The following is a 20739-nucleotide window of genomic DNA, read 5'->3' as shown; positions in this document are numbered from 1 at the left end:
CTGCTCTCAACCCTTTCTCTCTCATTCTTGTACCTGCCTAACTTAGGGGCTATAGTTAGTGTTCCTTTGTGAAAACTAGGAGGTTTCCATTGACTTCCTTCCTTAATGTAGTTCGTGGGTCTGTGTGATGGGGGCACTCTTTGCTTGCTTCCATAAACTTTTTAGACTTCTAAAAGTATTTTGCTGTTTAGAATTTTCCTTTTGAATTTGGGGGAACTGGTCTGGATGCAGGTCTGCTCTGTCTCTTTCTGGAGGGGCAGGGAGAAGGCACATCTGTCTCTCCTGTGGCACTTGGGGAGTGTCATCCTGGCAGGTCATCCATCCTGGGAGCATTCAGGACACAGCCGCTGGTGTACTCATTTACAGATGCTGACTGAGAAGCAGCTCAAATTAGAGTTGGATGAAAAATAGCTTGCTAAAGGACAACGGAAATATTTCCCATTTACTTTTCCGATGTGTGGGGCTAGGTATGGGGACCTTGCATTCTGAGCAGAAGGCTGCTGATTTCTCACATGATCTTTATCAAGAAGTACAAAACCAGTGAGCAGCATGCAGCCAGAGGAATGCATCTCAGGTGGCTTGTGAATTACACAGCCAGATGGCCTCAGCTGCCCAAGGACTGTTCCAAAGTCATATACATTCTTTATTCATTAATTTAAAATTTTGCTTAACATTTTTATAGGCATAAGTCTTTTCTGCAAGGGGAAAAATCCATTCCAATGAGAAGAAAAAGAGTAAATTTGGACATTATTTGTTTCATAGGAAAGACAGTCCTATACTTACAGAAAAAGAAAAGACTAAATGCTAAGATAATATATGTGTTCAAAATACATTCACAACGTGTTTTTGCATCTCATTTATCAAAACTATTTAAGTCTTACCATTATTTCCCTTTTACTAAGACCCTATGCCTTATTAGTAGCAAATGGAGCCCTGTAGACTAAATGTTCGGTTTTAAATAGAACATGAAGCTTATTGCACAGAACTGCTTTCCTTTTCCTCTTTTAATTTACTTCTTTTTCCTAATCCTAAATGATCCTGATATTGTATTTTTAGTCAGTTGGACTCTTTACCAGTTTTATACAGAAAAATGTATTGAGTTAGATCTCAGGCTGAAAATTTGATAGTTGGAAGTAAAAGGAAGGATTTAAGGAACCATGGTCAACACCAGAAAAACTTTATGTTAAGTATAGACAAGAAGATCATAAAATAATGGCTGTAACTAGATAATGTTTCTTTTTTTCAAAATCCCCACCCTCAGGAATGCCCTGGCCATCCAGCAGTTAGGACTCCGTGCTCTCACTGCTGAGGGCCCAGTTTCGATCCCTAGTTGGGGAACTAAAATCCCACAAGCTGCGGGGCACAGCCAAAAACAAACAAACAAAAATAACAAAACAAAACAAAAAAACTCAGCTTGATGCTTATACCATAGTATAATTTCTGAAGCAACTGTCATGGATATATTATGGAAGGGCAAAGGAAAATGAATCAGATCTCTTTTTGCATTTATGTGTCTACTCATTCGATCAACACGTTCTTCCCTCTGTTTGGCATAATCTGAAAGTGGTACTTTTGAAATTATTAACACAGCACAGATGGCCTGCTCTCATCAGTAGGGCCTCTACACAACCATGAACAGACCATGTCTGTTCCACTTCCAGGAGGTTCATTCTGAATCTCTCTCTTCACCTGTCCCTGTTCCTGCCCTCCAGGGTAGCACACAACTCTCTCTCACTAAGCCTTTTCTGGGGAGCCCAGTCTTCCCCTGCCTCAGAAAAAGTGTAGCATTTAATTACATGTTGCTTAGTCCTTTGCTTTGTTCCTCTTTGGTGTGCGTCTCTCTCTGCAGCACCTAGACCGTGGGTCCCTTGAAGATAGGGAACATGGCATCTGCATCCCTCAGCACAGAACGGGGCATCAGCTCTCAGCAGGAACTCATTGATTCAGAGCCTGCTTTCTGCTGCTTTACTTTTATTATTTAATTGGGTGAGATTCTTCAGGGCATAAACTATACCCTTGAAACCAAGGCACCCTTGGGACTGTATTACCTTAAGGCACACGGGCCTTATTTATTTACTGTTTCAATGTACTGAGTTAGCTGTACTATCAATCACACCATCTGACAGTCTTAAAAAATGCAATGCTTCTTCTACATTTTTTGCTCCTTCTCTTATGACCTTTTTGAAGCAGTGGAGAGGGACTAGGGAAGGGGGGTGCATGTCATGCTCTGTCAGCTTCTAGAACCTCAATTAGAAAACTCAAGGAGAACAAGAATTCCTTTTGTCGTATACTTTTTTTTTGAATAATAAAGAAGTACCTTCCTATAAGTCTAGAAAATCCTAGTATTTCTTTTCACCCTTACAATTAGAGGCGTGGAATGAGCAGGCGATGCTTCCCTTAGGGTGGCATTTGTCCAGGTGGATCTGTGGCTAAGCTTCTGCTTTCTCTTTTCATTTAGAAGCCATCCGGTTCTAGTGCATCTGAGAAGGCACGGGTGAGTGTTTGGGGGCTTGTTTAGGGGTGAGTCCTCAGGAACTCTCAGCCAGAGGACATTTCCAATGAAGTGTCCTAAATAGCATTTCCCTGGCCATCAGGTTTTCTGGGAGTTCTGGATTCGGAGGATGAATCTAGGGACAATGAGCTGAAAGTGAGAGTAAGAGGGACAAATTAATCCCAGGACAGAACCGCTACAAAAACAGCAACCTAAAGAGGTATACAAATCTTAGATGTATCTAGGTTAGTGTTGAAATACCCATTGTTTGAAGGGTGTCTGTGCAGAGGAAAAAAAAAAAAAAGGTCAAACCTATCTTATGTAAGGAAAACAGAAAGCTGGGTCCAGCCCAGGAGCAAGGGACTGCTAGGAACTTTGTGAAGAAACTAGGACAGTGGCCACTTTGGCTAAACTAGGAGAGACTCTGGTCCTAGCAGAAATCTTGGGTGAAAACCCAAGACTTGGGTAAAAGATTCATTAGGTAAATCAGACTACACACTAAGGGATCTGTAGTCTTACGCCCTTACAAGTACTCTGAATGCTAAACGTATCCTGAAACTCGGTGGGGCATCTGGCAGACAGGATCCCTGACATTCTTTGATGGATGGTGGGAGCTCTCAAGCTACTATGTGACACGACTCTGATTGCCTCAGGGTCCTGCACTCCACACACCTTTATTACTGGCCTCAGGGCAGGACAAGTGTTGGCCGGAATTCTTATAAAGACTCCTGAGAATTCAGGTCAGTTTGACTTTCAGTTGAAATGGCACTAGGGTGGCCCCAGACTCTTGGGCCCAACCTTGTTCTTGGGTCTGCCCTAGAGTGAACCCAAACCCTCAGTGCCTGAATTACTTGGATGGGTCCTCTGGCTTTCAGGACCACAAGGGCCCTCTCTAGGCAAGAGCAGACTCCAGGATTAGCCCAAGAAAATGTATTTCTTTGGAATCCAACTAGGATGGAAATAGCCTTCCCAGATCTGCAGCTGTGTGTGGTACAGCACTGTTCAACCCAGCACATTCTCCCTAATGTATGACTTAAGAGCGAGGGTGGCGCTAAGGTGGAGGCTGAGGGGAGAGGTTTCTCAGAAATGTCAGTTTCACAAAGCAGCTCTTTTTCTCAGTTGAACAACTTTGAGCCTATTGCTTTCATTTCCCTCAAATATCTATCAGGGCTTTGTAACTTATGAGCAAACAAACTGAAACAGAAAGCCATTTTTTAAGTTAGTTTTATATTTGGTACAGGATTAGAAACTGGGCTCTGTTCACACACCAGCTATAGCCTGTAGCACAGAAACTGTGCCTGCTCTTCCAACCCATTGCAGTGACGTTCGGTTGGAAGGGGATTAAGGATAAGAAAAGTAAAAAAAAAGATCAGTTTCTATTTGTAGGTAATTCTCAATGTCCCCTCTCAGAATCTCAATTACTTCTTTCTTATTTTCTTTTCCATGTGTCTCATGGCCTTAAGACTCGTTGGAAACACTAACGTCCTACATTCTCATCAATGGCCATGAATCGTAGTGCCACACACTCACATTTCACTGCAGTGTCCTGAGCTGCCCAGTCACCTCATACTAAATTTAGGATTTAAATAAATAGAGTATTTTCGTTGTAGCACTACTAGAAAGCAGCTGTAATAAGGATAAATGGTCCTGCTGTTTTTGTATTGCTGTAATGGGAAGCATAATTTTGAGAGTTACTTTTTTTTTATTCCAAGATATTTTATGGGAAAATAAAATACTTTCCCACTGTAGCAGTGGCAGACTAGCCCCTCAGATAAATGAATTCCTTAGTTAATTTTTTTAAACTAAGCAAATATAGAGAGAAACTAATTCTTTTCTTGGGCGATTCTGAGTAAATTAATTGTATATCCAGATCTAGACTCCAAACCAGAAGTCCCAAGTTGAAACAGTGGTCATCCTCTCAGCCTCTTTAGAACCCTTGGCTGTTCAACTTTGCGTGTCTGGTGTTATTCTCTAATGATTCATACGGATGCATCTTGCTCCCCAACAAGTACCTTGAGGAGAAGGATGGATGTTAGTCTTCCTCAGACTCTCTCATAGCACCTGCCATGGACCTGGGCACACAGTGAAGCCATCAAGAAATCTTTGCTAAAGGGATGTGCCCTGTTGGCCTAAAACGATAAAACAGACAGTTATTTTACCAGCAGAGTGGGCTTATTCAGTAACAGAAAAGAATCGCAATTCGGGAAACGCAGGTTACGGTGAACCACAGGCAAGTCCAGAGACCAAAGGAGAGGAATGTTCTTTTATAGAGAAGGGGGAGTTGGGAGGAGCTGTTATAAACGAAGAGTCCATTGGAGGAAACTGGCAGTTCAACGTGTAGTGGCGTTTCATTGGCAGAGTTGTGACAGTTTCTCATTGGCTGGGCTTTCGCTGGGCGAAGAGAAATCCTTCCTCCTGCTGTACAGTAAGGTAGTAACCTTCTTGCTGTTGGAGTTGCAAAAGTTCCTCTCTTTGTTTTTGGTCTGTAACTGATCTCAAGTAGCAGGGTGTGAAATATTTCCCTTCTGGTCTCCTGACTCCATTTTGAATGAGGTTTCTGTTTATTAGTTTTCATATCCTTAATATGAAATTGACATTTTAGAATCAAGACTTACTTTAATTTCTATTCTATGACCTCATCTGGACTTTCTAATTTGGACAGTTTACAATAAAACTTGATTATTTTGGAGAATAATAAAAAAAAGACTTACTTTAAAAAATAGTTTTTTGAACATATACAAGTACAAAATATAAAAGCTGCTACAAAATATAAACTTAAAAGGTAAGGCTGCTTCTTACCTCTGTCTTCTAGTCACCCAGTTTTCTTCTGAGAGGCAAACAGAGGGCTCCTGTGTAACTCTCTAAAAATACTACATTCATTTACAAACACACACACAGAGCAATATATATGTACATTATCAAATTCTAGCAAAATATGTACACTGTCCTGCAATTGATTTTTTTTTTTTTTTTTTTTTTTTACCTAACAGTACATTCTGGAGAATTTTCTGTCAACACATAGAAAGCTACTGCATTCTTTTTAAGAGCTGCATAGGATATATTCTATGGTTATATATTTTCCCAGACTTTTCACTATTATCAATTACATAGCAAGAACATCTTTGTATATATGTCATTTTATAAATGGGTAAGTATAGCTAAACGATAAATACCTAGAAATAGAACTGTTGCATAAAGGCATTGACAAATTGCTTTGAGCCAACTTTCTCTCCAGCCAACTTACAATGCATGTAGTGACTGTCTCCTTGACATGCCCTGTGATACCCAAGTAAAGAAAGTCACATTATTAATGGCAAATGCTTACATAGCACTCAGCTTGCACCAGGCTCTGGTTCATGTGCTTTACATATATTAGCTCAAACAAGACTCACTACAATCTTGTGAGGGAGGTACTTTCATCATCTCCAATATACAGATGAGACATTTTGCCTCAGGTCACCCAGCTAGTAAATAGTAGATGACAGCTGAGCCCAGGCTGTCTGGCTCCAGGAGTCAGTTCTTGTAAGTATGACCCTAAATTGCGCTAAATCATGACAGTTTTTTTTTTTTTTTTTTTTTTTTGCGGTACTCAGGCCTCTCACTGTTGTGGCCTCTCCCATTGCGGAGCACAGGCTCCGGACGCGCAGGCCCAGCGGCCATGGCTCATGGGCCCAGCCGCTCCGCGGCATGTGGGATCTTCCCGGACCGGGGCACGAACCCGTGTCCCCTGCATCGGCAGGCAGACTCCCAACCACTGTGCCACCAGGGAAGCCCAATCATGACAATTTTTAAAAAATATTCTGTATGAGATATGAAAAGAATTTCTCAAGAAATAAAAGTTCATCTGTTGAATAATCATTGCGTCAGATTCTACCATTGTACCCTCCTTGTTGCAATCTTCCACAGCACCCTGAGTCCCTCCCCAGCATTTCTTGAAAGCATTAGTTCCTGGTTCACTAGTACATTTTGTTCATAATTTGGCAGAATATCAATGCTCATGTAGATGAAACTTGCATTGCTCTGGCTTATCAGTTTCTCAGTCTCCTCTCCCTCAGTTACCTTACCTTTCACCTTACCTCAGCTCTTTTTCCTGCTATCATAACCAATATCTAGATCTTGTCATCATCAATAACTGCATCTCATTTATAATGTCACTTTCAAGCATCCTACCTTCAGACCAACAGTTCCAATGTTCCTACTCACTTCCTCTAATACCCCTACTCCACCAACTCAGTGACCTTACTGAGGTCTACATTCTATTGATACTGTGAACAAAGAAAGAACAAAGAGCATCACTCATCACCCAGTTATATCAGAGTTAAATCATAACCTATGGCAGTTGCTCACCAACAGTGTACCATGAAAGGAATTCAGGATGAAAAACAGGATAAGGCACTCTCTGCTTTGGATAAACAGCCCCTAGATAGTTGAAAAGCACTAAAATCATTAACTTGATTTTACACATACATAGAAAAGCACTAAAATCATTAACTTGAGCTATCTGTTCTTGTATGCTTGACTACATGTATTTCCTAGCCAAAAAAAATCATATATATGCTAGCTTCTCCCCTACCTCTTTGGACCAGCTCCTCAGAGCTGTCTCCTGGGCTATAGTCCTCAGTAAGACCCTGAAAGAAAACTTAAACTCATAACTCTTACGTTGTGTGTTTTTCTTTAAGTCAACAATACTGTCATTTTTTCCACTGTCATCCCCACATTGGTGCCCTCACTTTTCCCATACACAGTAGCTTATCTCTCACAGTTCATTGCTGTAATCAATTTTACGTAGAATGTTGTATAGCCTGAAAAATCTCTCTGCTCCTTTGCCCCCTTTCTATATGTTCTTAAAACAGCAGTTGACTATTAAAATGTAAGTTAGATTAAGTTACATGTTAGTTTAAAACCCTCCAATGTCCTTCCATTTCACTCAGGAAAAAGGCTAAGTATTTTAAATGGTTTATAAGGCTGTATACAGCCTCTCTGGCTGTTTCATACCACTCTACTTAAGCCACGTGTTTCCACCCGAAGTCTTTGTATTTGCTTTGCGACTTTGCCTGGAATATTTTTCTTCCAGATATCCGCAGGGCTCTCTCTCTCACTTCCATGATCCCAAGAAAAATAGTGTTGCAAGTATGATAATTTCAGTCACAAAAATCAAGTGTGCAAATGTTAATTTTGTTCCTTTTTTACTACTGAGCTCAACATAGTGTATTTCCCTTCATTAACTGAACTTTCAATCAAGCTTTAATCACTTACTGTTAAAACTTGGTGTTAAATTATGTCTCTCACACTCTTTCTTATGAGCTTTTCCTCATAGGTAATACAAATTCCTGGCTTTGGAGAGGTCTACTTAAGAGATATGACATGGAAATGGGGATACATTTATTCCAGAGCAACAGGCTCTGTCAAGACTAATTTTTGCTTGAAGTGTATACTTCGTATTTGTTTGTAGCTTTGTTTGTAATAACAAAGAACTGGAAACAACTTCAGTATTCCATAAGTGGAAGATAGTGCTTGGCACACTTATACAATGAAATGCTATTTAGCCATTAAAAAGTAATGAAAGTGTGTCTGAAAATGCTGATTTGGAAAGCTCATCAAACTAAGTGAGAAAGACATATAGAGAAAAAAGATATAAAACAGTGTATACAGTGTAGTTCCTGTATATTTTCTCTAGATATAGGTGAATAATAGAGTTATAGTTAGTATAATATAAATAAATAAAAATATTTATTTTAGTATACATAGGCAACCACTAAAAGAGTTCACTCTGGGAAAAGGGAGGCTGAGGAGACAGTTTTCATTCAATTTCTTTTTTGTAGCTTTATTTAAAAACCATGCACATTTAAAACATTTTTGTATTTAAATTTTAACGTACATTAAATTATTGAACTGAGTCATTTAGCATAAACTTATTTGTTAGTTATTCAGTAAACAACAGATAACTCTTAGACTTTTACTGTGCGCATCGTACCATGCCAGGTGCGGGGGAGGCCATAAAAGAAAAAGAAACAATCACTGATCTAACAACACCTAAGATAAAATAGGAGAAATAAGATTCACAGAAACAATAAGAGAACAGCATAAAAATCATATAATTCAGGCTAATGTCTATGAAGTGGATGATGGATATTATGTGAACTGAGACAAGGAGAAGACAAGTTGCCAGGTATGATCAGGTAAAAAAAATATAATTTGAATTTGGTGTTGAAAGAAAGGTAAGGATTAGATTAGGGGAAAGAAGTGGAGAAGATAATCCAAGAAGGAGTAACATACATGAGGCAGCTTTAGTAAGCTCACGGGTAACAAACCAGCAAGGTCCAAATGTTTTAGGACAGTGGATTGGCACGAGCACGAGAAGTGATAGAAATGGGTAGAGACTGGAGAGGAGATAAGTTTGAAGACTAACATAGAAGTCAAAGCCTGAGTGTTTCAGTCTAAAGTGGAAGAATAAAATTTGGATGCAAAGAAAAGGGTGAATTCAAAATATGCTGGAAAAGAAAAAACACTCTACGTTGAGCCTGATTAAATGTAAGCACTGTGAGATAATTTTCAGAAAATAAATGTTTCAGAAAAAAGTTTCTACTTACTTTGGGTACATCTTGATATAATATATATTGATATAATATCATGTCTATCCAATTAAGAGCTGAAGAATAGAAAAAATAGTTTTATAAAATGTCTGTTGATATATTACAAGTAACTATAAATCTGTTTAATAAACCTGGATGTAAATTCAAAGCTCAAAAGAGATAAAATAAAAACATAATGTATTAAGAATAACCTAGATGCAAAATTTAGATATAACAGAAAATATTGAGAAACTAGGCAGATGGAATGAGAAAAATAAAAATACACTGCTAACTCATTTTCTCTTGAGGGACTGGAATGTTTTTATGCAACTCTTAATACACCGTTTCAACCTTGACTCCAAACGTTGGGAAACAGTGTTGCCTCCCTGCTACTTCCTCTGGATTGGCCCAGCTCTCCAAGGTGGTGGTAAGAGAAGGGAATAGAATCCAAGGTCTAACTGATTAGATTGCCCTGAACCCCTACACAGAACCCCTACAAATGCTTTTGCTGAAGGGACATTTCTTAATAAATAAGGATTCCTTTTAAGCAACAATGCCACAGTAACTAGATAAGGCAACTTGGATATTAAACTACAAGATTTATTACTTAACGTCTATTCCAGCCTGGGTCAGAAAGAGTAGTAATAAGTCTGCAATGCTCAGTTCTCTCTTACACTTCTTTTTACAGATGTCACACTCTTTCCCTTCATTGACATAATTCTTTGTCTCCATCAAAAACCCTTTCCAAACTCCTCCCAGACTCTCCCCCAATTAGGCACTCTATAGGCCACATATGCCCCCCCCAATTATTGTTCACTTCATTTGCATGTGGGTTTTCCTATTATAATTCACTTTCATAAGGTAGGATCCTGTTGTCAGATCAGTAAAATAAAGCTTTGATAAGAACCCTTAATGCCACCTGTCTGACCTATAATACATTCTCACTTGCCCTTCTGTAGTAGGCTGAATAAAGGCCCCTCAAAAATGTCTACTCTGTAGTCCCTGGGACCTGTAAATATGTGACATTTCATAGCAAAAGGACTGTCCAGGTGTGATAAAGGTAATGGAATTTGAAATGAGGTGACTATCCCTTTGAGTCTAGTCTAATCACATGAGACTTTAAAAGGGGAGAATCTTTCCCAGCTGAAGTCAGACAGACACAGTGTGAGAAGGATTCAACCTATCATTACTGACTTTGAAGATTGAGGGAGGAGACTAAAAGCCAAGGAATGGAGGTGGCATGTAGAAGCTGAGAACAGCTCTCAACAGACAGCTAGCAAGGAAACAGAACCTTAGTCCTATAGCTATAAGGAACTGAATTCTACCCACTGTCTGAATAAGCAAGGAAGATTTTTTTCCCCAGAGCCTCCAGAGAGGATAGCAAGCAGTACCAACACCTTGATTTCAACCTTGTGAGACTCTTAGCAAAGACCAGAGCCCACTGGACTTCTGACGCATAGAAACTGTGAAATTTATAAATTTGTGTTGTGTTAAACTACTCAGTTTCTGGTAATTTGTCACAGCAACAGTAGAAATCAAATATACCTTTGTCATGTGGTTAAGAGGATGCAGGTTATTCCATGGGTTTTACTTGTCTCTGTTCTTGTTCTCCTTCCCTTTTCCCCTCAATAGCTAGCTGATAAGCACAATTCTTTGATAAGCATAATCTAACTCCTTCAGTTGCTTCTGGCAAATTCTGTTGCTTTTCCACCTTTATTGTACAATAGATTCTTTTTCTAATCAATGCATCCCACTCAACATAGAAATTAAATTTTAAATGTAAAAAAAAACTCATGAATAGGATTTAGAAAATGATACATATGATCTAAAACAACAGGAAATATGAAAACAGACAAACGAGTCCATATGGCACAAATTAGGAAAAAAGAAAACATAAAAAGATAGAAATCATTTAACAAGTAAGTGGAAGTAAGGCCAAATATTATTACAATTATAAATCTAAAAGGGAGATTAGACTCTAAAACAAAATCCAAATGACATACTTAAAGAAACACAAAAGGGTTAAGTATTAAAGCACTTACATAAAGCATATATAATGCAATCAAGTTATAAGAAGGCATTGGTTACAATAATAACATCAGACAATGAATTAAAAACAAAAAGCATAAAATAGAATAAAGGTCTTCTTTTTATATTTTAATCTACATAATTTATGCAAAAGATTTAAGTGATATGTATCATCTATTAAATAAAATTTTATTGAATTATATAAAGCAAAAAGTTGTAAGGAGGAATTGAAAGAAATAAGTTGAAGATTTTAAAATATCATGTAGAATTTGACAAAAGAATAAAATAATGATGCAGGTGCTTTGAATTAAAGAATAAGATTTATTTAAATTACTAAAACGTATGCCTTACAATAGAAATGCAAATTCTTTACCAGTGCCTATTAATTGGCATGCCAATAAATTCCTGAAAAGAGACATTTTATGAGTCATATTCCTATGCAAAATGCTTTAATTTATATTAGAAACCTGCAGCAGTAAATTAACATTAAAAATCTAATCATTTAGAAACCTTAAAATAATTTACTTAGCACCTATTGATTCAAAGCAGAAATACGACTACAGTATAGAGTATTTAGAAACCAACCAACCATAGGAAAGTATATGGAATCTGGACAAGGGAGTAACTCAGAGGAAAATTCATAGATTAATAACTGTATAGGACTGAATAAAAAAGCAGGAAAGAGTTGCACTGAAAAGGATCATAAAATAAGAAAATGAAAAAGATGGTTAGATATGTTATGCTTCTCTAGAAAAATATAAATTACCAAAATTAATTGAAAGAAGATATGACTGAATCAAAAGAGATAGAAGCAATTCTTGCCCCAAAATTGCCTGTATGAAGGGTCTCTTGATCCATTCTAAAAACTATTACTGTGAGTCAAAATGCCATTCTAACAAGAGGATGGGAAAACAATGTATATATGTAGGTGCAATAGATGGTTTCCATCCAGCATTAGTTCTGGCCAGTATGAGCAGACTGCTCTGACAGAGATGTGTCCCCGAATAATGCACAGTACCCCACCCATAAGAGAATCGTTTTGCTTTAAAAGTTCAGCCACCCCTAAAAGGTGTGAACCAGAAAGGCCCTTATACCTAGATGAGTTTGTCCAGTTGCTTTGCTCCGCACGACAAGAGAGGTGAGTCCAAATGGACCATTAATGTGGTTTTGGGAACACGTCCTTGAATGGGCTTTCACTCCTTCCCTGTTTCTTCAGTTCCTCTGACCTTCATTCCATCTCCCTGAATCCCTTTCTGAACAATCTCCCACACTGAAGGCTTTGTTGTAGACTCTGCTTTCTGCAGGACCTGAGTTAAAACGTGAGAGAAAGATGGTGCGGTCCTGAAAGGAAAGATGAGCTTGTGTTTTACCTGAGTCTAGCTTTTTCTACGGGTGCTAGAAATGACTGCAGAGTAAAAATTTAAAGACCTAAGTTTATACCATAGAGACTCGTACTGCTTTGGGTGGATAGAGTAGGTCACAAGATGGAAAGAATATTCTTCACTATTTCACTTTTGCTTTCATTCATTACTATTACATAGTGAGACTAATTTGAAAACCCCTTTACACATCCATAAATAAACTTTTCCTTATGAGAAAACACTCCCCTCCAATTTTTAAGAATAAACCCTGCCTGATGTTGTTAATGCTCATGAGCTTTACTGGTCTTTAAATATATGTAATTTCTTTGGAAAGCCTTAGGTTTAGAATAAAAGATTTGAAAAACAAATTTCAGGAAAGTCAGGGATACAATGGCAGAAGCTTTGCATGAAAACCCTTTGGCATTCTTTCAAAAATTTTTAAAACTTATCATTCAGCAAGAGAGTCTGTTTAACACCCTCTGTGCTTTCAGAGAAATTAACACTTCAGCGGATGCCAACGATGCTTTTTTTTTTTCCTTTAAGTGACGGCCTTGCTCAATTTCAAGCTTTAGAGCAAGTTTTCTAAATGCACATCCATAAAACATTTATGGTCTATAATGAACACCTATTGTAGGAAATGTCTAAATTACCGGTTTGGGGAAGGGGAGGAAAAATTAAAAGCAAAGGGATGAAGTAGACCAGTGCCTGTGGTTGACATTATCGTTCACTGTTTTTTTCTCTCCTCAGATTAGAGCTTTCTTTACAGCAGGCCATAAATACCTATTTCTATTTTATAATGCGTGTGCTACTGCACCATGGGTAACCAAAAGGAGTTTTTCCTGTTGACTGCTACCTGTCCGTCTTGCTGACGCTGCTGGAAATGAACAGGGATACAGACCTGAGACAGGTTATCAATCCTGGGAAGAGTAATCTGCTCAGAAAACTTAGATTGGTCTGGATCTGTACAATTATAAGGTCAATCCCGAGAGAGAAGACCCAGAACCTGGGGAGGAAAAATAAGCACAAAGCTGGAGATAATTGCAAATAGTCAGAAACTGTGGTAAGCGCTGACCTTGAATGATGTTTTAGATAACTGCTTCATTCTTCCTTTCTTCACTGTGAAGAGACTTTGCAATTTTATGGCATAAGTTTTCAAGTCTCCATTTTGGCTATGGGGAAAAGTGTAAGAAATCTGATTAGATTTTACACTCAGATGTATCCTTTTTAGTAAATCTCCCTTGTGGGTCAAAGGAATTATATATGAACCCTAACTAATTGCTTAGAGGTTAGAGATATCTATTATTAATCACCAAATGAGTCCAGAAATACAACCTATTTTAGGATCCACACTCTATTCTAATTTTCCTTTGGGTGCAGGGAGGGCACACCAATGGCACAAATTAAAATTTTTGTCCCATAGGGAAAACAGTGTCCAAGAACCAAATTGTTTTTCTTTGATCACCAAAAATGATCAGATCTCCGGCTGGTCAGGTTCCAATATGAATTTCCCTCCTAATGCAAAAGCTACAGAGGGGAAGGTGTTCAGCATACCCTAGGATAGAGGTGACATTATCCTGCAGGGCAGCATATGCATACCATATCTCTTCTAGACTGCCAGAGAGTACCTTATAAGAAGGATCTGGTGGTACTTCTGAAGTGCTTTACAATCTGCAAGGTATGGGACTTCCTTTTCTTACTGTTTTATATTTGCAGACTAAAATTCTAAACAGCCTGGCAGCTTTCTAGTTAGTTTGATTATTTGGGACAGCCAGATTAAATAATTCAGCTCCCAGCTGGAATATGATTGACCTGAATGACCTGGTTTGGTGGTCTGCAGTTATCCAGTTGATGCACATATTGCCAAATCTCCACTTCATGGCAGTTTTACAGTGTTTGGAACCACTGCTCTAAGTATCAGTCCCATGAGACTTAAGCTGGCTCTTGCCGCTAATGAGTCTAGTTCCACGTGTTGCCCGCTCACAACCTCCTTTACTGCCCAAAAAATCCAGTTATAGAAGTAGATAAAAGACAGTGGGAGAGTTAGAGAATCAGGGTTAGATGGCATTTCAAAGGGTTGTGCAAGGTCATGCCTTCATGGTGAAGGAGGAACCTGATAATTTCCATTTTCTCCTTGGCCTCACTGGGGACTTGGGTTAAAGTAGCCAGCAGATGCACGTGACATCAGCAGTGACTGAGAGCAAGCTCCTTGCAGGGATCATTCCTCTTGGGTCGAGCGTTTCTCAGGAATCCTATGAGAGTTTTCACTTGCAGAGTTCTGGGGAAACAGCAGGGCTGCCCGAGAGCCCCACCCTCCTGGCATATTCTGGTTGGCAAGGCTGCCAACCTGAGTGGCCCTGAGCCCAGGCTGAGTAGCCAAAGCCACCCAGCCTGGCTGTGGAGACAGGCAGAGTCTGCAGCTCAGCAAAGCCCTGGTTCCAGACATTTTTGGTCATAGATTTAATTTCTACTTTCAAAAATAGCCCTGAAGCAAGCAGTGAGCAGTCCATAAGAGATCTTTTGTGTCTTTTCCCCCCTGCTTCTATATTATCCACATCTAATTAAGAGGCATTTTTTCCCATGGGCTTACTTTCAAGTAGAACACTCAGTAGGGAAGTAAAGTTACGATATAAAATTGTTCTGAAAACCAAATCGGAGGAATCAAGTCACAAGATGAGCTTTTACCTCAAGAATTTTCCGCATCACCACCCTCGGTGCTGGAAACCACCCAGGCACACACCACATGAAGAAGCATATTTATAAAGATTGAACTGTCACTCTAACTTAAACATCAAAAATGAATGTGCATAGCAGCCGCATAGCACTCGGGAGATCGGCTCGGTGCTTTGTGACCACCTAGAGGGGTGGGATAGGGAGGGTGGGAGGGAGACGCAACAGGGAGGGGATATGGGGATATATGTATACGTATAGCTGATTCACTTTGTTATACAGCAGAAACTAACACACCATCGTAAAGCAATATACTCCAATGAAGATGTAAAAAAAAAAAAAAAGAATGTGCAGTGCTAAGTGATTTTAATCTTATGACCAAGGTAAAAACCCTCTAATATCTTTATCTAAAATATAACACAAATAGGCATACATGTGTATAAGTGTACAAAGAAAAGCAATATGTAAAATATTGAAACAAGATAAAAAAATTATCTTAAATTGCAACCAAACTTGAATTACATGTTAGAAACTTTCTAAATGGAATGTTTTATCGAGGAGAAAGAGTGGTTGTCGGAAGATTTTTTTAGGTAAGGTTTTATTTTTATTTATTTAAAAAATTTCAGAACATCTTGTTTATGTAGAAGTGGAGGTAGGAACTAAATGATTTTTAGGAGCCCTTGTAAATCTATAATTCAATAGTCTCTGTCCTGATAAGTCTGCCTGCCATGTGTAGCTGGGGCACTAAAACACAGAAGGGCATGCTAGTCTCTTACTACTCTTTATTACCTCTAAATATATTCACTTTCTAAATATTAAGAAAGTCCTTCTTGGACCCATTCAAGGGCATTCAGTAGAAAGTACTTAAGTTCAAAGTGGTACCAAGAATCGGCAGTTATGGCCACACTATAGTGGCACGCTAGGGTATACAGGTCCTGGATTTCACTATAATTATCTTTTCTTTTTCTCCCCATCCTCCCTCCCGGATCCAGTCTGAAAGCAATTTTGCAACCCCATCATCCTTAGGATAGTCATTATTGACAGGAATTTGGATTTCAAATCTTGAAAGGATTCTTGAATTGTTAAACAAGGATAAGAAGAATGTTGTTTGGTGCAGGAGGGGAGGGGATTCTAAACACCTGAATGTGTCAGAAAGCCAGCAGTGTCTTTAAGATGCCCATTGTGAAAGCCCCTGGGAGTGGGAATTGCCTAGTAATTATCACTCCAATGAAAGGCTTTGGGAAAGATGACCTAAGTAGTCCCAGACATAATTCTCTTTCGGACTGGTATATCTCTCTCTTCCATCGGGTTCCAAATAGGCCTTGTCCCTGGTGTAAGAGTGCCAGCTCTCTGTGGTATATCAATAACTACCTAATTTTTTGAATTCTTTTTACCCATCTCTGTGTTTTCCACAGACCTCTGGAATGTGGGTCAACATGGCATCAATTATATATACTTGCAGAGACTCAGTAGCTTCCTGAACTTCATTTTCATCTTACTCAATGATTTTGGCAAAAGACAAAGAAAATAGAAGTTCATGAAAACAGGGAAAACCTGGGCTTGAAGCGTATTGAGGACAGAGATACTGTGAACTAACGTTAGATACAGAACAGGACACTGTTATTTAATGTTCAATCTAGAATATGCCAGAACACTCCTCAAAATACAGAAACTCATTTTCATTGGACTGTTATTTTATCAAAATTAGACTAAATGGGACTGTCAGAAGCTCCGCATTCTCCTAGTAATTGCATATGCCATCTGCACTGTGATTCTTAGCAACGGGTTGTTATTATTAAGCATAGGGTATGTTAAATGCCAGGAGTGTCCCCATATTCCATGGATATTTTTTAAAAGATATGCTTTCCGTTCTGACTGTCAAATAAATAGGAAAACAGAAATTATATAAGAACATAGCCCAAACCAAGCAAAAGTTACATTAACCTTCCTGAACTGTCATTGCTCTTCGTGTTTGAAACTCTCATATTTAAGTATATTCCTGTCGCTATTTTATAATCAGATGGGCTCTCATAGGTGAAATTCCTAGGGGTGGGTACCATTGCTGATATGTGTAAGTATTCTCAGTGTGAACTGGACCCAAAGTACAACCCTGTAAGCTTACATTCCCCTGGGGATAAGATGAGGTGTTTGCTACCAACACTTGGAGTCTGTGTCACTGTCCTCTCCAAGTTACTCCCCTGGGCCAGCTTCAGGCAAAGATGTGAAGCGAGTAAAATGTGCTTTCGGTGCTCTAAGCCATCTCATTTTTATTCTTCTGCATTCGTCAGCATTCACTCCCCTTAGCTTCTTAGCCTTGTCAGAATCTACTCTCAGAAAGAGAGCTCCTTGAAATCCTTTTAAGTCTTGGTATGAAATTCTTTGTGTCACCTCTCCCAGGGTGACTTGTATGGTAGTTTCTAATGCTAACTATAGAATGAAATGCTCTTCCCCTTCTGAGAAATTCTATGCGTTATTGGGCAGGTTAGGAAGAGATTCTGGAGGGACACCAAAGAAAGCCTTCTCATCACTGTGATACATACCTTGAGTTCACACACACACACACACACACACACACACACACACACACACACAACGTGTAAGAAAACATTAACAGTCATCATCTCTCCAGCATATGTTAGGAGGCATAGTAACAATCATTTGTATGTTTCTCACCAAATTCTGTAACGTTAGTAAGTAAAACTCAAGTGAGGGGTCAAGTGATTTTGCCAAGATTACACAACTATTCCATACAAGATCCAGAATAAAAAAAGCTCAGCCAACACCCAGTCTCTTTTCTTTGTATGTTCTAATCTTTTTATTTTTTGAATATTTGAATTTTATTTTATTTATTTTTTTTATACAGCAGGTTCTTATTAGTTATCCATTTTATATACATCAGTGTATACATGTCAATCCCAATTGCTCACACCACCATCCCCATACCCCCGTGGCTTTCCCCCCGTGGTGTCCATATTTTGTTCTCTACATCTGTGTCTCAATTTCTGCCCTGCAAACCGGTTCAACTGTACCATTTTTCTAGGTTCCACATATACGCATCCATATACGATATTTGTTTTTCTCTTTCTGACTTACGTCACTCTGTATGACAGTCTCTAGATACATCCACGTCTCTACAAATGACCCAATTTCATTCCTTTTTATGGCTGAGTAATATTCCATTGTATATATGTACCACGCCTTCTTTATCCATTTGTCTGTCGATGGGCATTTTGGTTGCGTCCGTGACCTGGGTATTGTAAATAGTGATGCAGTGAACACTGCGGTGCATGTGTCTTATTGAATTATGGTTTTCTACGGGTATATGCCCAGTAGTGGGATTGCTGGGTCATATGTTAATTCTACTTTTAGTTTTTTAAGGAACCTCCATACTGTTCTCCATAGTGGCTGTATCAATTTACATTCCCACCAACAGTGCAAGAGGGTTCCCTTTTCTCCACACCCTCTCCAGCATTTGTTGCTTGTAGATTTTCTCATGATGCCCATTCTAACTGGTGTTAGGTGATACCTCATTGTAGTTTTGATTTGCATTTCTCTAATAATTAGTGATGTTGAACAGCTTTTCATGTGCCTCTTGGCCATCTGTATGTCCTCTTTGGAGAAATGTCTATTTAGGTCTTCTGCCCATTTTTTGATTGGGTTGTTTGTCTTTTTAATATTGAGCTGCATGAGCTGTTTATATATTTTGGAGATGATTCCTTTGTCTGTTGATTCAATTGCAAATATTTTCTCACATTCTGAGGGTTGTCTTTTCATCTTGTTTGTAGTTTCCTTTGCTGTGCAAAAACTTTTAAGTTTCATTAGGTCGCATTTGTTTATTTTTGTTTTTATTTCCATTACTCTAGGAGGTGGATCAAAAAAGATCTTGCTGAGATTTATGTCAGGGAGTGTTCTTCCTATGTTTTTCTCTAAGAGTTATATAATGTCCAGTCTTACATTTAGGTCTCTAATCTATTATGAGTTTATTTTTGTGTGTGGTGTTAAGGAGTGTTCTAATTTCATTGTTTAAAATGTAGCTGTCCAGTTTTCTCAGAACCACTTATTGAAGAGACTGTCTTTTCTCCATTGTATATGCTTGCCTCCTTTGTCATAGATTGGTTGACCATAGGTGTGTGGGCTTACCTCTGGACTTTCTATCCTGTTCCATTGATCTGTATTTCTGTTTTTTGTGCCAGTACCATACTGTCTTGATTACTGTAGCTTTGTAGTATACTCTGAAGCCAGGGAGTCTGATTCCTCCAGCTCAGTTTTCTCCCCTCAAGACTGCTTTGGCTATTCGGGGTCTTTTGTGTCTCCATACAAATTTTAAGATTTTTTTGTTCTAGTTCTGTAAAAAATGTCATTGGTAGTTTGATAGGGATAGCACTGAATTTGTAGATTGCTTTGGGTAGTATAGTCATTTTCACAATATTAATTCTTCCAATCCAAGAACATGGTATATCTCTCCATCTGTTTGTGTCATCTTTAATTTCTTTCATTGGTGTCTTATAGTTTTCTGCATACAGGTCTTTTCTCTCCCTAGGTAGGTTTATTCCTAGGTATTTTATTCTTTTTGTTGCAATGGTAAATGGGAGTGTTTTCTTGATTTCACTTTCAGATTTTTCATCATTAGTGTATAGGAATGCTAGAGATTTCTGTGCATTAATTTTGTATCCTGCTACTTTACCAAATTCGTTTATTAGCTCTAATAGTTTTCTGGTAGAATCTTTAGGATTCTCTAAACATAGTATCATGTCATCTGCAATTAGTGACAGCTTTCCTTCTTCTTTTCCGATTTGGATTCCTTTTATTTTCTTTTCTTCTCTGATTGCTGTGACTAAAACTTCCAAAACTATGTTGAATAAGAGTGGTGAGAGTGGGCAACCTTGTCTTGTTCCTGATCTTAGTGGAAATGCTTTCAGTTTTTCACCATTGAGGACGATGTTGGCTGTGGGTTTGTCATATATGGCCTTTATTATGTGGAGGAAAGTTCCCTCTATGCCTGCTTTCTTCAGGGTTTTTATCATAAATGGGTGTTGAATTTTGTAGAAAGCTTTCTCTTCATCTATTGAGATGATCATATGGTTTTTCTCCTTCAATTTGTTAATATGGTTTATCACATTGATTGATTTGAGTATATTGAAGAATCCTTGCAATCCTGGAATAAACCCCACTTGATCATGGTGTATGATCCTGCTGTTGGATTCTGTTTGCTAGTATTTTATTGTGGATTTTTCCATCTATGTTCATCAGTGATATTGGCCTTTAGGTTTCTTTCATTGTGACATCCTTGTCTGGTTTTGGTATCAGGGTGATGGTGGCCTCTTAGAATGAGTTTGGGAGTGTTCCTCCCTCTGCTATATTTTGGAAGAGTTTGAGAAGGATCGATGTTAGCTCTTCTCTAAATATTTGATTGAATTCGCCTGTGAAGCCATCTGGTCCTGGGCTTTTGTTTGTTTTAAGATTTTTAATCACAGTTTCAATTTCAGTGCTTGTGATTGGTCTGTTCATATTTTCTATTTTTTCCTGATTCAGCCTTGGCAGGTTGTGCATTTCTAAGAATTTGTCCATTTTTTCCAGGTTGTCCATTTTATTGGCATAGAGCTCCTTGTAGTAATCTCTC

The sequence above is a fragment of the Delphinus delphis genome, chromosome 3 (assembly GCF_949987515.2).
Source record: "Delphinus delphis chromosome 3, mDelDel1.2, whole genome shotgun sequence".
Taxonomy (NCBI): Eukaryota; Metazoa; Chordata; class Mammalia; order Artiodactyla; family Delphinidae; genus Delphinus; species Delphinus delphis.
This window is presented reverse-complemented; position numbering follows the sequence as displayed.